Source organism: Arvicola amphibius, chromosome 2, assembly GCF_903992535.2.
Source record: "Arvicola amphibius chromosome 2, mArvAmp1.2, whole genome shotgun sequence".
NCBI classification, from domain to species: Eukaryota; Metazoa; Chordata; class Mammalia; order Rodentia; family Cricetidae; genus Arvicola; species Arvicola amphibius.
Genome location: NC_052048.2, coordinates 185216521 through 185230267, shown reverse-complemented (window position 1 = coordinate 185230267; position 13747 = coordinate 185216521). Strand labels below are relative to the sequence as shown.

Below are 13747 nucleotides of genomic sequence, written 5' to 3'. Positions count from 1 at the left end.
CTCTGCCAAAGTTATCTTTGGTAACTGCCCATCTCTGATGTGATGAGTAAATCCTGAATAGGATGGGATCTAGAACTACCATGTGCATTAGTTACTTTACTGTGATGGACCAAGGCAGCTTACAGAAGAGTTTGAGTGAGCTTACAGTCCCCGAGGGTTGCCGTCTCTGATGGGGGAGCAAAGGCATGGCGGTGGCAGGCTGCTGGCGCAGCAGCTCGGAGCCCACAGATAAGAAACTGAGACTACACTGGGAATGGCACTAGTTGTTTCAAATCTCACACCCAGTGACACACCTTCTCCAACAAGGCTACACCTCCTAATCCTTCCCAAACAGTTCCACCAAATGGGGACCTAGTGTTCAAGCTTATGAACCCATGGGGGCCATTCTCATTCAGACCACCACACCGTGGGGATAAGTCTCTGGACAGGTCTGTGAGGGGTTCTTAATTGCAGGACCCACCCTCACCATGGGCAGTACTGTTCTGTGGGCTGGGATCCCACATTCATCTCTCTGCTTCCTGATGTGGATGCCGTGTGAGTGTTGCCGGCCTTCCCGGCCATGGTGGGCATAACCTGGAGCTGTGATCTCAAAGAAGCTCTTCAGTTGTCAGATGTTTATGCCAGCAGTGAGAACAGTGGCCAGCACGTGCTTCATTGTCCCAGATTGCTCTCTTCAGAACGTGTTTCTCTCCACACACCACACAAGCCTTGCCATGGCAGGCTCCCCCTGGCAGGCTCTCCTCGGGCCGTATGTCCTTCTGCCATCCACTTGCACATCTGTGAGGAGCTTTCCCGCCCCAGGCTCTGATTCAACACTTCTCTGACTCAGTGCAGTCAAGTACACAGATTATTCTCATCTTTACTTAATTTTCCCTCCCTCCCTCCCTCCCTCCCTTCCTTTCTCTATCTCTCTATCTCTCTATCTCTCCCTATCCTGTCTCGCTGGAGCAGCCTCCCACTGTCTTCCTGGCTCTGCATCCTTTGCTGACTTCCTTGTCCATCATTCCCGTGCAGCACACTCCTGGTTTCCGTGGCAATCTCCTGTCCCGTCTGTGGTTGGTTATCTGTCTCTTCTGTTTGGTAAAGTCCACAAGCACGGGACCATTCGGTCTTGGTTAATCCCTTGCGCCTGTTCTTCCATGGCCAGAAGGGTCTTGTTAGACTCAGGGAAAGACGTGGTAAGCTTTGGGCTGGCTGTGGAGGCAGCCCTCGGGAAGATGCAGCCTTTCCCTTTGGATTGCTCGGGGGTCTCCTAAATAAGGCAGAGGAATAATAAATAAATCGGGTACAATGTAAGCTTGGCTTTTGAGAGAGGATTTCGCGGTGAATGGATAGCCCTTGTTAGAACTGATTGTGTAAACCAGTCTGATCTTGGCTTTATGCAGATCAGCCCTCTTCTGCCTCCCCAATACTGGGATTAAAGTCTTGAACCACCATGCCTGGCAAGGGTACAACCTAAGTTTGATGAGAAACACATGGGCACAAGGCTTCGTGGGAAACAGAAAAGGGGAGGCAGGAGTTGCGGGGAGCAGGAGGGTCTGGCAGTGAGCACAGCTTGTGTGAAAACATGGCATTTGCAGAGGGCACTGAGAAGCTGGGGTGTGGGCCACCTGTGGGGAGACGGTGCCCAACAGGAACATTTGAGGGCTCTGGAGTTTCGTTTTGTGTTTTGGCGGGGCGGGTGGGTGGGGATTTGGGGGATTAAGAACAAAGTTTCGTGTAGCCCAGGCTGGCCTTGAGCCTCTGATCCCCCTGCCTCTACCACTTTCCCAGTGCCATGATGACAGTTGTGTTTCCTGAATGGTCACAACCTTTACAGCAGGAGACCCAGCCCGGAACTGATGCCAGCATCCTGAGGCGTGGCTTTTAGGGGCCTCCACTTAGGTAAAGCTGGTCTTCCTTGGTTTTGCAAGAGAAAATAATTTCAGGATGAGCCAGTATGAGGCAGAGCTGGAATTTATAAAAGATTTTAGCACAAATCTTAGGTTGCAAGAAAGGCAGACACTCCTAGGCGGTTGGGGTGGGCTTCTCAAAGGGTAGTGATTGTGTGTAGGACTTTTTTTTTTTTTAAAAAAACTTTTTAAAAAATGATTAATTTATTTTTATTTTATATGTATGGTGTTTTGCCTACATGTATGTCTGTGTACCGTGTGTTTGCAGTGTCTGTAGAGTTCAGAAGAGGGTATTGGGTTCCCTGGGACTGGAGTTAAGAGATGTGAGCCACCATGAGGATGCTGGGAATCAAACCTGAGTCCTCTGGAAGAGCTCTTAACTGCTGAGCAATTGCCCCAGCCTCTGTCTTTGTTTTTGTTTTCCTTTTAAGACAAAAGCTCACTACATAGACAGGGTGGCCTTGAACTTACAGAGATCAACCTGGCTCTGCCTCCCCAGTGCTGGGCTCAGAGGTGTCTAATACCATGTCCTGCTGTGTGTAGGACTTTTCAGATTTCTCTGTGTAACTGTTCTGTTGCTGTGAAGAGATACCATGACTAAGGTAACTGTTCTGGGAGAAAATATTTAATTGAGGACTTGCTTACAGTTTCAGAGTGTAGCCCATCTTATTGTGGCAGGAACCAGTGGTACACATAGTGCCGGAGTCCGAGCTGATGGCTGCATCCTGATCCACAGGCAGAGAGAGACTCTGGACTTGGCATGGGTATTGAACCCCAAAGCTCACTCTTAAGTGACACACTTCTTCCAGTAAGGCCACACCTCTTAATCCTTCTAATCCTTTCAAATAGTGCTACTTCCTGATGACTAAGCGATCAAATATAAGCCTATGGGAGCTGTTCTTGTTCATACCGCCACACATTGCTCACCAGACCCTCCTCTCTTCTATGCTTATTCCCCCTTTTGATCACTGAGACTGTGAAGGGCTCTGTGGGGTATTTTGGATGGCACCACAATTGGGTAAAATACAACCACAGGCCCCAGGAGTTTCAGAAGGGGGTTAAAATGTGCCTTTCACTGTAAATAAAGTTTCCTGTGAGATTCCTAGAAAACTGCAGGTTTCCAGCAGGATAAGCAAAAGTCTGGGTATGGGCAGGCCTAATCATTGTTCATTGTTGTCTCCGTCTCTCTGTCTCTCCCTCTCTCCCTCTCTCTTTCATTCTTTTGTTTTTTGAAAGAGGGTCTCTCTACATAGCCCTGACTGTCCTGGAACTCACTCTGTAGACCAGGCTGGCTTCGAACTCACAGAGATCCACCTTCTCCTGCTTCCCCAGTGCTGGAATTAAAGGCTTGTGCCACCATGCCTGGATATTTAAACGTTCTGATTAGAAACTGTTTAAAAGAAACACCGCTCAGTGTAGACAGCCTTCACAGCAGACGTTAGCTGTGCTGGGATTCCTGATTCTCCTGACAGAGTCTTTCAACCAGGCCTCCCTCCCTTCCCTGTTCCCTCCTACCCTGGTTTAGAGCCACATTCAGAACGAGGGAGGAAGCGGGGTTACGTTTGGGTCTCGGAAGACCTCTGTCTGTTTCACTTAGGGCCCAGGATTCGCATCTCCTGTGGACTCTAATGCTGGGTTCTGAGCAGGTCGTCCTCAGGACACAGTGGCGCATTGATGTAGGGAGGAGAGATTGGGGAGTTAAGGGTGGCGAATAGATCTGACTGTGAGCGTGAGTCCCAGGAGGAGGACTGGGGCTTCTTAGATACTCAGAGGTGTTGTCTAGTGGGCAGCTGGCAACGGATCCCATGTGTGCCCAGGCTGCCCTTAATCCTTACGATGTCCTTATGTCTGAACCTCCTGAGCAGTAGGGACTACAGTGCTTGCCCTTGAGCTTGCCTTACAACCCCTCTCACGGTTGCTCTCACGCCCCACACACCCCGTCAGTTGCTCACGCTTTGTGTTCCCTTTAACTTTGCTCTCTCTGATTCCAGCCCCCCCCCCCATCCCCCTTCTCCCGCTTGATTGTCTGGTGGCTGGTGTATCTGTGTGGAGGGTGGCGCCTGCTTTGCCTCTCCTCGCCCTGCCAAGGGTGATTTTTCTGCAGGACAGTGACGTTAAAAAGGCTGCACTGCTCAGAACTACCCAGTGGCTCCCCGTGGTCTGCTGACATTCTCACACTCCGGAGCCAGCTTTCCTTGCCTCCTTCCCAGCTGAACGGAGCCGCTGCTCTTTGCCACTAAAAACACATACAACATTGTCCCCGCTGGTGCCTCCCGCCAGACTGACCCCTCTGTCGACTAAGCCTTTAGCTCCCTCGATATCAAAGAAAAGCTTAACGTGGACCTGAATTAGGGTATTAAGCCTGGGGCATAAACTGTTTGCCGTTTGTTGGGATTAAACCGACCCCGGGAGGGAGGGATGACTCCCAGTTGCTCTGCTGGAGCCCAGGGCCTGAGTGTGGACTCTGGTGCCACCGCCCCTGGTCCTGGGGGGACGCGCCCCTTCGTGCTTAGTCATGGGATGTCGTGTGCCATCAGCGCCAAGTGTAATTGGAGACAAGATTATCTCGGGGCGGGTGGTGTCCCCTTTCCCTGTTGCCGTAGGACTGTTTCAAATTAAATTATTTTAGGAGCAGGTGGCTGGCAGAGGGCGGGTTTCGCCTTTGTTCCTGGCGAAGTGAGGGCTTAGCTTGTTTTGGTTGCTCCAAGTGCTGATGGTGGTCTTGCTCGGGATTGGTGGGGAGGATTACATCTTACTTAGGGGCTGTGACATCGTCCAATAAATAGACCTTAAATAAATTAAGCCCGCATTTGAATGCCCTATCTCTTCAGATAGGATCTCACAAAGGAAGAGTTCCCAAATTCCACCACAAGTCCTGTGTTGAAGTTTTGACTATAATAATACGGATTTTTGAGAAGCTTTACCATGCCATTTGTTTTAACGTTGTTGGCCTGTGGTTATAGTTTTCTGAAGTTTTCTCAGGTTCCCTTCGTGCTGTCACTGGTCGTTCATCTGGGCCTCCTTCTCCAGAGGAGGAAAAGGGAAATGTGACCAATCACAGCAATTAGTCCTAGGGAAGCAGAGACCTGGAGATGGATGACCCAGAGTTTTGTTCTCTGGGGTGTGCTGTAGACTTTCACCCCTTCAGCTCCCTGCATGGTCATTGTCTTAATTAGAGTTTCTGTGGTTGCCATGAAACACCATGACCAAAAAGCAAGTTGGGGAGGAAAGAGTTTATTTGGCGTATACTTCAACATTGCTGTTCATCACTGAAGGAAGTCAGGACAGGAACTCAAACAGGGCAGGATCCTGGTGGCAGGAAGTGATACAGAGGCCATGGGAGGGTGCTGCTTACAAGGCTTGCTCAGCCTACTCTCTTATAGTACCTAGAACAGGGATGGCACCACCCACATGCGCCGGGCCCCTCCCCCATTGATCACGAATTGAGACAATGCCTTGAAGCTGGGTCTCATGGAGGCATTTCCTCAACTGAGGCTCCTGCCTCTGCTGACTCTACCTTGTGTCAGGTTGACGCACACAACCAGCCAGCACAATTATATTGTATCAGGACTGAAGAGCTCTCCTTTTTATTGGCTGGGTTTTTTCCTAGCTACAACTGAAGTCTCCTCAATGAGTGACAGAAAGGCCGCTTGTTATTTAGTGGGGAGCTCTCCTTAATTTTAATTTGGGAGTGCTTATCATATGGCAGTCTAGAGGGCCAGGGGATTGATGGGGCAACATGGCATGTGGCCAAGGCTTGGCCAGGTGGACCTTCTCCCACGCGGACCTTCTCCCACGCGGAGACTTTGGGCTCAAGGGAAGAGTGGAGCCATGGAGCTGAGCCATGGAGAGAGGGCCATGAGAACAGATCTGGATACAGCTTTCCCAAGGAGACCCTAGCCTGTTTCTCACCCGGCTTCTCCTTGGCCACTCCAGACTTGGGATTTCTGTTTGAACTTGAGTCTTCTCTTAAATTCTGTAGTTTCTCTGAAGTCCTTCTGTGGGTCCCCTCCTGCATATTAAGACTCCCAACCTTGCATATACATCGAAGGGCCACATTTCAGTTTTATTTGCAGAACCACGTTTCAACACTCATTTTTTCAGGTGGTGACGTTTAGGAACCCTACGTCTTAGTGGCAGGCAAGAGAACGGAGACCCAGGCAAGCAAGTTGAGCTTCCTAAGGGCAGAGCTTGAGGAGGAGCAGGAGGTGGACTCAGATGAGCCTCAAGGCAGAGGCCGTATTGTCCAGCCGATGCTTTTCTAGTGTAATGCTTTTGGTTTGAGTCAGGGCTCAGATGTGAACTAGGGCGGTCCAGACATTCTAATGAAGAGTATGACTTGCTAAAGAAGATGTCAAAGGAGGCTTTCAAAAAGGAGCGTTGAAATAGTTGTGAGTTTAAAATCCTGGAGATGTACGGCGTGTTACAGAGGCAGATTCTTTTCTGTGGAACACGCATCACAGCGGCTGCTCGTGAAGTCTCCACACCCAGTGTGGCCTGGAGCATGGATTTGGGGGCAGGAGGGTTTCCTTTCTTGAAAGCCTACCTTCTGGGTGGGTGTCTGTGGATGCTCTCCCCCGCGCCCCGCCCCAGGTCTCTTCGTACTTTCTTCCCTTCTGCTGTGTACCTTCCTACCACACTCTCTTCACAACAGACAACCCGGACTGGAGGAAAGAAGGTGCAGAGGGGAGGACATCTGCCAGAGTTCCTTAGATTCTGACCCGCCAGCCTCCACACACTGCTGATCTCCGTCCCTCTCTGTCCTCTGGTTTCCGTTCGCTTCTTCCTGCTCGCCCGTGTTCATTCCTTATTCTTTTCATCTTCAGTGTCTTCTCTCTGGGTTGTTTTATTAATGCTGCTCCTGTCTAACATTTCTCAAAGAAAGTCCCAGCAGTTGCATTTGAATTATCCGTGGTATTGATTCAAAAGATGGGTCCTAACATCAGCACAGACCCAGACACAACCCCTCCCCCATACACACACTTCCTGAGCCCTTGCCTAACCTGCTATACAGAAACCTGAGTTATTTCAGTTCTCACGTTGAAAGAATTTCAGGGGGCTGGGGAGATGGCTCAGCAGTTGAGTGTTTGTCCCGGTCTTCCAGAGCACCTCAGTTTCCTTCCCAGAACCCATGTGAAAAGTTCGCAACTGCATGTAATTCCACTTCCAGGGGATTTGATGCCTTCTTCTGGCCTCTGTGGACATCCACACATATATGTGTACACACATACACAACTTTTTAAATCTTTTTCTAAAGATTTATTTATTTATTTATTTATTTATTTATTTATTTATTTATTTATTTATTTATTTATTTATTATGTGTACAGTATTCTACCTGCATACCAGAAGAGGGCACCAGATCTCACTATCGATGGTTGTGAGCCACCGTGTGGTTGCTGGGAATTGAACTCAGGACCTCTGGAAGAGCAGACAGTGCTCTTAACCTCTGAGCCATCTCTCCAGCCCTCCCCCCCCCAACTTTTTAAATCTTAAAAGAATTTCAGAAATATACAAAAGTAGATTAACACATAGCTCCTACACCATTTGTTCAGGTTCTCCTAATGGCATCGTGCGTGGACCTGAAAGAGTCATAGAAACTAGGAATTATCCTTGGGATGGCACCGTGAGCTCGAACCACATACTTCATGGGTTGACCAGTCTCTCACTTCTGGAATCCAATCCAGAACCTATCTTGTAAGGTGTTGACACACCTTCTTAGTCATCTCGAGGGACAGGTCTTCAGTCCTTCCTTATCTTAAAGTTAATTAGTTAATTTTGTGTATGCGTGGGCACGTGCATGCCATGACATCTGTGGAGGGAGCTGGTTTTCTCCTCCCACCCTGTTGACTCTGGTTTCTCTTGTTTCTGCTGTGCCACGCATTCCCTGCTTGCTGTCTGTGAGCTTCTGATCATGCTATCTCTTCTTCCCATTCCACCCTAGGACTGCTGGGACTATAGATGGATGCCACCACTGCCGTATCCAGCTTCTTAGTGGCTCGGGGGCTCAAACTCAGGCCATCAGTCTGGAAGAGCAAACTCTTTAGCCTGCTGCGCTGTCTCCCTGGACTTGTTCCTTGCCTTTTATGGCCTTGACGTTTTTTGAGGAGTTGAGTCTTTTATGGAACATCTCTGATTTTGGCTGATGTTTTCTTATGATTAGCTTTTACAGCTCTAAGAACCAACCAAACAATCTCGTGGGGCCCCCCAGATGTATCTTGTCTCTCTCTGTTCTGTAAGTAGTCTGCACAAAGTTGTTCTTTAATCCCTGGAAGCTAGCCTCAGCATCCTGCGGTGCCTGCCAGCTTTCTGTCTTGAAGTTTTGGAGTCCTTTACAAAGGTGACCCTCTCAGTGTTGAATTTGCTTTTTTTATCACCTCACTCTCTGGTGTCCTTGCCTCTCTGGCTTCTCCTCACTTTCACGGGTTTATCCCAGGGCCCTGTGTTCATTTGTATACGTGATGTCCCTACTGGGGCTTCCCCAGAATAAGCCTCAGGCTCATGTTCCTTAGACCTTAATGGACACTGGAATCCCTTGGGAACCTTGTGAATGGCGGTGTCTGATTGAATGGGCTTTCACGTGGCCTGAGTAGTTTTGTTTCTGAAGATGGCCCGGCACAGCTGTTGGACACTGACCACCTCAGCTATCCGGTTTCTGCACGCCTCTTTCGAAGGCATTGTCAGCTCAAGCTCAGTCACTGTGACTGCATAGCAGCTCTCTCTGTCCTCTTTGGCTCCTGTGTGCCTGCTCTTCCTACAGCAGCAAGGGAAATGGACTTCAGAACCCGTGCTTCTGATCATGCCCTTCAGTGGCTTCCTATTGCTCTCTGATACTGCTTGGTCCCTTTGTGTCTCCGGGCCTCAGGTGTTCCTCAGGCCCTGTCCACTTTGTGTTTGGAGACAAGGTTTCTCAAATGGCTTGGAGCTCTGAGTCGTCTAGGCTGGATGGCCAGGGAGCTCCAGGGATCGGCCTGCATCTCTGTACCTCCCCAGTGGTGAGATGATAAATGTGCACCAGTGTGCCTGGCTTTTTTATGTGGATTCTGGCGGCTGAGCGCAGCAGGCATTCCTGCTTTCAGGACAAGCACTTTAGTTACTGAGCTTGAAGCGTCATTATACCTTTTAGTAGGGATGACCCTTGCGGAGGGTGCCAGTACACATTGGGTACCCTGGGCGGAGGTTGCCGGTACACACTGGGTACCCCTGTAGAGAGTGCAGGTACACACTGAGTACCCCGGGCGGAGGGTGCTGGTTCACACTGGATACTCTGGGCAGAGGGTGTTGGTACACACTGGGTATCCTGGGCAGAAGAGGGTGCTGGTACACGCTGCCAATAGGGAAGACAAGGAAGGTTGCTGCTTTCTAAATGAGGGAAAAGATGAAAGGTGGGGGGTGGCCCTGGAAACCTTCCTCAGGATGTCCTGAGAACTAGGAGAAAAGCCGTGAAGATTTGCCAAGTTGCTCACCAGTTGATCTGACTGCTTTTGTGTTGTAAGTCTTAGGCGTCAATGGGGGCTTCTTTTGTTTTGTAGATTGAATATCCACAGCGAGTTGAGATGAGTCATCGTGTTTTGAAAACTACACAGTTTAGCAAAGCAGCAAGAATAATAGTTCCATTTGGATTCAAGGTCTTTAGAGATGGGTGACCCTGTAGTACCCAGGCCAATTCACAGAGTATGTCCTTTCTTGCCAGCACTCAGGCCTGTGGCCTGGAGGTGTCCGTAGCTTGGCAGTGGGACTCAGTCTAAAACAGGCGCCTTTCTAGTAGCCAGACCTATCCTGTACTTTCGGCTCAGTACACAACAGCACAGTCTGACATGTTTTCAGCTTTTCTTATCAACAGTTTTGGTAAAATGGGCTGGTAAAACATGGTGAGGTGTGAAGACTCTACAAAGCTGCCTTTTTAGCCTCTCCCAACACATACACCTGCAGGTGGGGGTGTTTTCAGCAAGCTAACATAAACCCTGTTAGCCTCATTTGTGACAGGTGGGGATTGGCCGAGGTCTTAAAGGGATCCAGTTGGCGTGAAGAGTCCATGATTCCACAATGTTCTGCTACAGTTAGAAAAGACTTTGAAATAGCATAAAATGACTTCAAAACATATCTCAGAATGCCACATTGTTTTGTCTGTGTGAACCTCAGGCAGACAGTTGGGTGTCTCTGTCACTAATTTTTAATCATTGTGAACAGACTTGGCGTGGAGGAGAGGGCATATGGCAGTTTCTGGCCTGGAAGAGCTAGCACGGCCAAGTGGGCACCCAGTGAAGATGACGTGGGGAGAAAGTGCCTCCACACTGGCCCCTGGGGGTGAGCTCTCAGACCTGGGTCAGTGGGGAGAGAAGCAGGTACTGCCCAGTTGCTGGCGGTGGCGTTTGCTCTTTCCACAAGACCCCTGCGTCATTTGCACGCTCACACTGCTTGCACGCCCACGGCACCACCTGAGAAATAGCACCTCTCCCCATCCCCTTTTCCTTTCTCTGTCATCAGAGAGAAAAACCCTTTCACTTTTGGGGGAATCTAAAGCTTTACAGCCTGAAAACTGATCTCTAGGGCTTGAAATGAGAGGCCCTGATGCCTCTTATGTGGAGAGAGAGGCTCACCTGGGATTTCTAACCTCTTCCTGAATTAACTAGAGGTAATTCCCCATGGCATTGCAGCTGCCGCCTCATCAGAGCCGGTGACTCTCCCCCAGGGCTTGGCAGAGAGGATAAACCTCCTGGGTTGGCACCTTCCAGTCCTCAGTGTGGAGTTTTTTTTGTGTGTGTGTGTGTGTGTGTGTGTGTGTGTGTGTGTGTGTGTGCCTGCTCTTTTTCAGTTGGGGACTTTGAGGTTTATTTTTAATCTTTTTGACCATTTTGCCTTCCTTCATCCCTGCTCTTTAATTTTAATTTGCGGCAGATCTTTGGGTTCATAAACCAGCCACTGAACAAGGCTCTTTGTATTTTAACTCTTGCATCCTTCTGGTTCACACAAAGATGTTTTGACTCATTTTAGAAGGGATTTGTCTTCTGTTTGGCTCTTAAAATTTAAACACATTATAGCAGAGTATTGTTATTATTTTTAAAAATATTATTATGTGTATGTGTCTGATTTGTATGTCTTTGTACCACGTGTGTGCAGGAATCTTCTGAGGTCAGAAGAGGAGTCAGATTCCCTGGAACTGGAGTTACAGATGGTTGTGAGCCGCCATGTGGGGTGCTGGGGACAAACCCAGGTCCTCTGGATGAGCAGCCAGCTCTCCTAACCTCATAGCAGAGTTTAAAACAGACGTATACATTCTTTATTCTTAGGCAAACTTTCAAATGTGTTTAACACAGACAGACAGAATTTTATAACCTTTTAAATGTATGCTTTTAAAAAATTCTTCCTCCAACTCCTCCATTTGTACTGGCTACGCGGCTGCGTTACTGTGAACGTGCACCGCCACCCCTTGTTTGCCCTGGTTACGCAGCTGCGTTATCGTGAACGTGGACCGCCACCCCTTGTTTGCTTTTTTCCCTTACGTTGTAATCATTTATTCTGTTTTTTTTTTCTTCTTGGCCTCTCACCAGGGATAATAACACACCTTCCTGAAGGATATTCTTGTTCCAGGGCTCTTTACCTAGGTCCTTTAATTGGTACAACCACCCCTTGTTACTATTTATGTATTTTCTTGTGTGTGTGCAGGTGTGTCTGTGGAGGCCAGAGGATAACCTCAGGTGCTGTTCCCCAGAAGCCATCCTAGTCCCACCCCCCCAAAAAAAGAGAGAGATTTACTTTAAAGAAATTATTGTTATTAGTGTGTGCATGTATGACACATGTGTACATGCCCTTTTTATAGCGCACGCGTGTGGGAGTCAGAAGACATCTATGTGGGGTCGAATCTTTCCTCCCACCTCTATGTGGGTCCTAGGGATCAAACTTAAGGCACCAGGCTTTCAAGGCAAGCACTTTTATCTGCTGAGCTGTCTTGCTGGCCCAACCTCACTTTCTGAGACAGGGTCTATCACTAGCCAGAAACTTAACAATTGGGTTAGTCTGTTTACCAGTGGGATCCAGGGATCCTCCTGCCTCTGCTCTCGGGAGTAGGTGTTTCAAGTGTGTGCCGCCATACCTGGCTTTTCATGTGGACGCTGGGAATGGAGCTCAGATTGTCATATCGGCCCCTTGCACGTTCCCTCCCTCCCCTTGTGTGTCTTTGCTACAGAGGTTTAATGGTTATGCAGATCTAAAGCACCAGATACTTTCTCCCAGTGTTTCTTTGAAGGTTCTGGCTCTGCGAAGTGGCTATCTGATCTTTTAACTGCCAATCATCATTTTTTTCTGGCTCTGCTTGTGATTTTCCTTCTCAGTCTTTTTTATTTGTTTGTCTGACTTTTGAGGCAGGATCTTACTATGTAGGTCTGGGTGTCCTAGAAGTTACCATGTAGACCAGGCTGTCCTTGAACACAGAGATCTATTCTGGCTCTGCCTCCTGGGCGCTGGTAGTGAAGGCATGAGCTACCATGCCTGGCTTCCCTCTTGACCTTTTAATGGTACTCTATTTCCCTGTGTGTTTCATAATTTTTATTTTTGTGCTCGCATTTATTTGATCTGTAGCTGAGGGAAGTGTTTGATATCTGGTATGACAGTGTGTTTTTCTGACCACATTTTTTTGTGTGTTTTTCCTTTTAAGAAATGGTCTCATGCAGGGCAGTGGGTGGCGCACGCCTTTAATCCCAGCACTCAGGAGAGGCAGAGGCGGGTGGATCTCTGAGTTTGAGGCCAGCCTGGTCTACAAGAGCTAGTTCCAGGACAGCTAGGACTGTTATGCAGAGAAATCCTGTCTCGAAAACAAACAAACAAACAAACAAACAAAAGATGATTGCATTATGTTGCCATGCTGCTTTCAGTGATCCCCTTGCCACAGGTGTCCTAGTGACCGTGACAACATGTATGTGATCCCTGTGCCTAGCCCGAGGAAAATGGATGTTACTATCCGACAGACAGTGAAGACCTGGCCTGTCTTAAATTAGGACTCCTAAGCAGTTTATTAGGACCATAGAAATGATGTAGGTTCTAAACCTGGGGACATGTTTTACATGATTTGCTACAAAGAGTCTGAGTTGTGGTAGACAGTTTCCTTTGGGGCGTAAAGGATAGAAATTTGCTATCTCCTTTCTGGAGTGTGGAAATCCAAGGTCAGCTTGTCAGATGGCACAGTTGATTGTCTCTGAGGGCTGTGAAGGAGAATCTGCTCCACTCTGGCCCCCTCCCAGCTCCCGATGATTGGCAGGCAATCTCTGATCTTGGGCTACACCACCCTGATGTGCTGTCATGTTTGCACAGTCTCTCGCCTGGACGTGTGTACCCACATTTCCCCCCTTACTAAGATGCCACTCGTAAAATAGGATGGATTAAATCTGCACCATTTCACGCACGTTTGGGGCAGATGGCTCTGTGCGTATGACCGTATGAATTGAGGTTTGTGGGTGCGTGTCCACACGTGCAGACTTAATTGAAGGAAGTGCTCAGGTTCGTGACTCTTTGTGTAGATTACCCTAGTGCCGCTTTTGGCACTGTCTAGCTTCCAGTTAGGATTTCTACAAATTGTGGCTATTGATAACGAACGGATATTTTTATATGCATTTTTATTTTATGTGTATGAATTTTTCTTTGCATTATTTTACATGTCTGGTATCTGCAGAGACCAGAAGAGGGTGCTGGATCCCCAGGAACTGGAGTTACAGAAGGTTGTGAGTTTCCACGTGGGTGCTGGAAACTGAACCCAAGAGCAGCCAGTGCTCTTAACCACCAAGCCACCTCTCCAGCCCTAGTGAATGGGTATTTTCTGGATGAGTGGCTTTTGACATCTGAAGTGGGATGTTCACACTCTG

The 13747-nt window shown here is 48.5% G+C and overlaps 1 protein-coding gene across 3 annotated transcripts in view; it reads left to right on the top strand.

The window, feature by feature from the left end:
- Positions 1 to 13747, top strand: part of Kiaa1549 (KIAA1549 ortholog) — a 118086-nt gene that overhangs the window by 32965 nt on the left and 71374 nt on the right. The gene's annotated exons all lie outside the window — the stretch shown is intronic.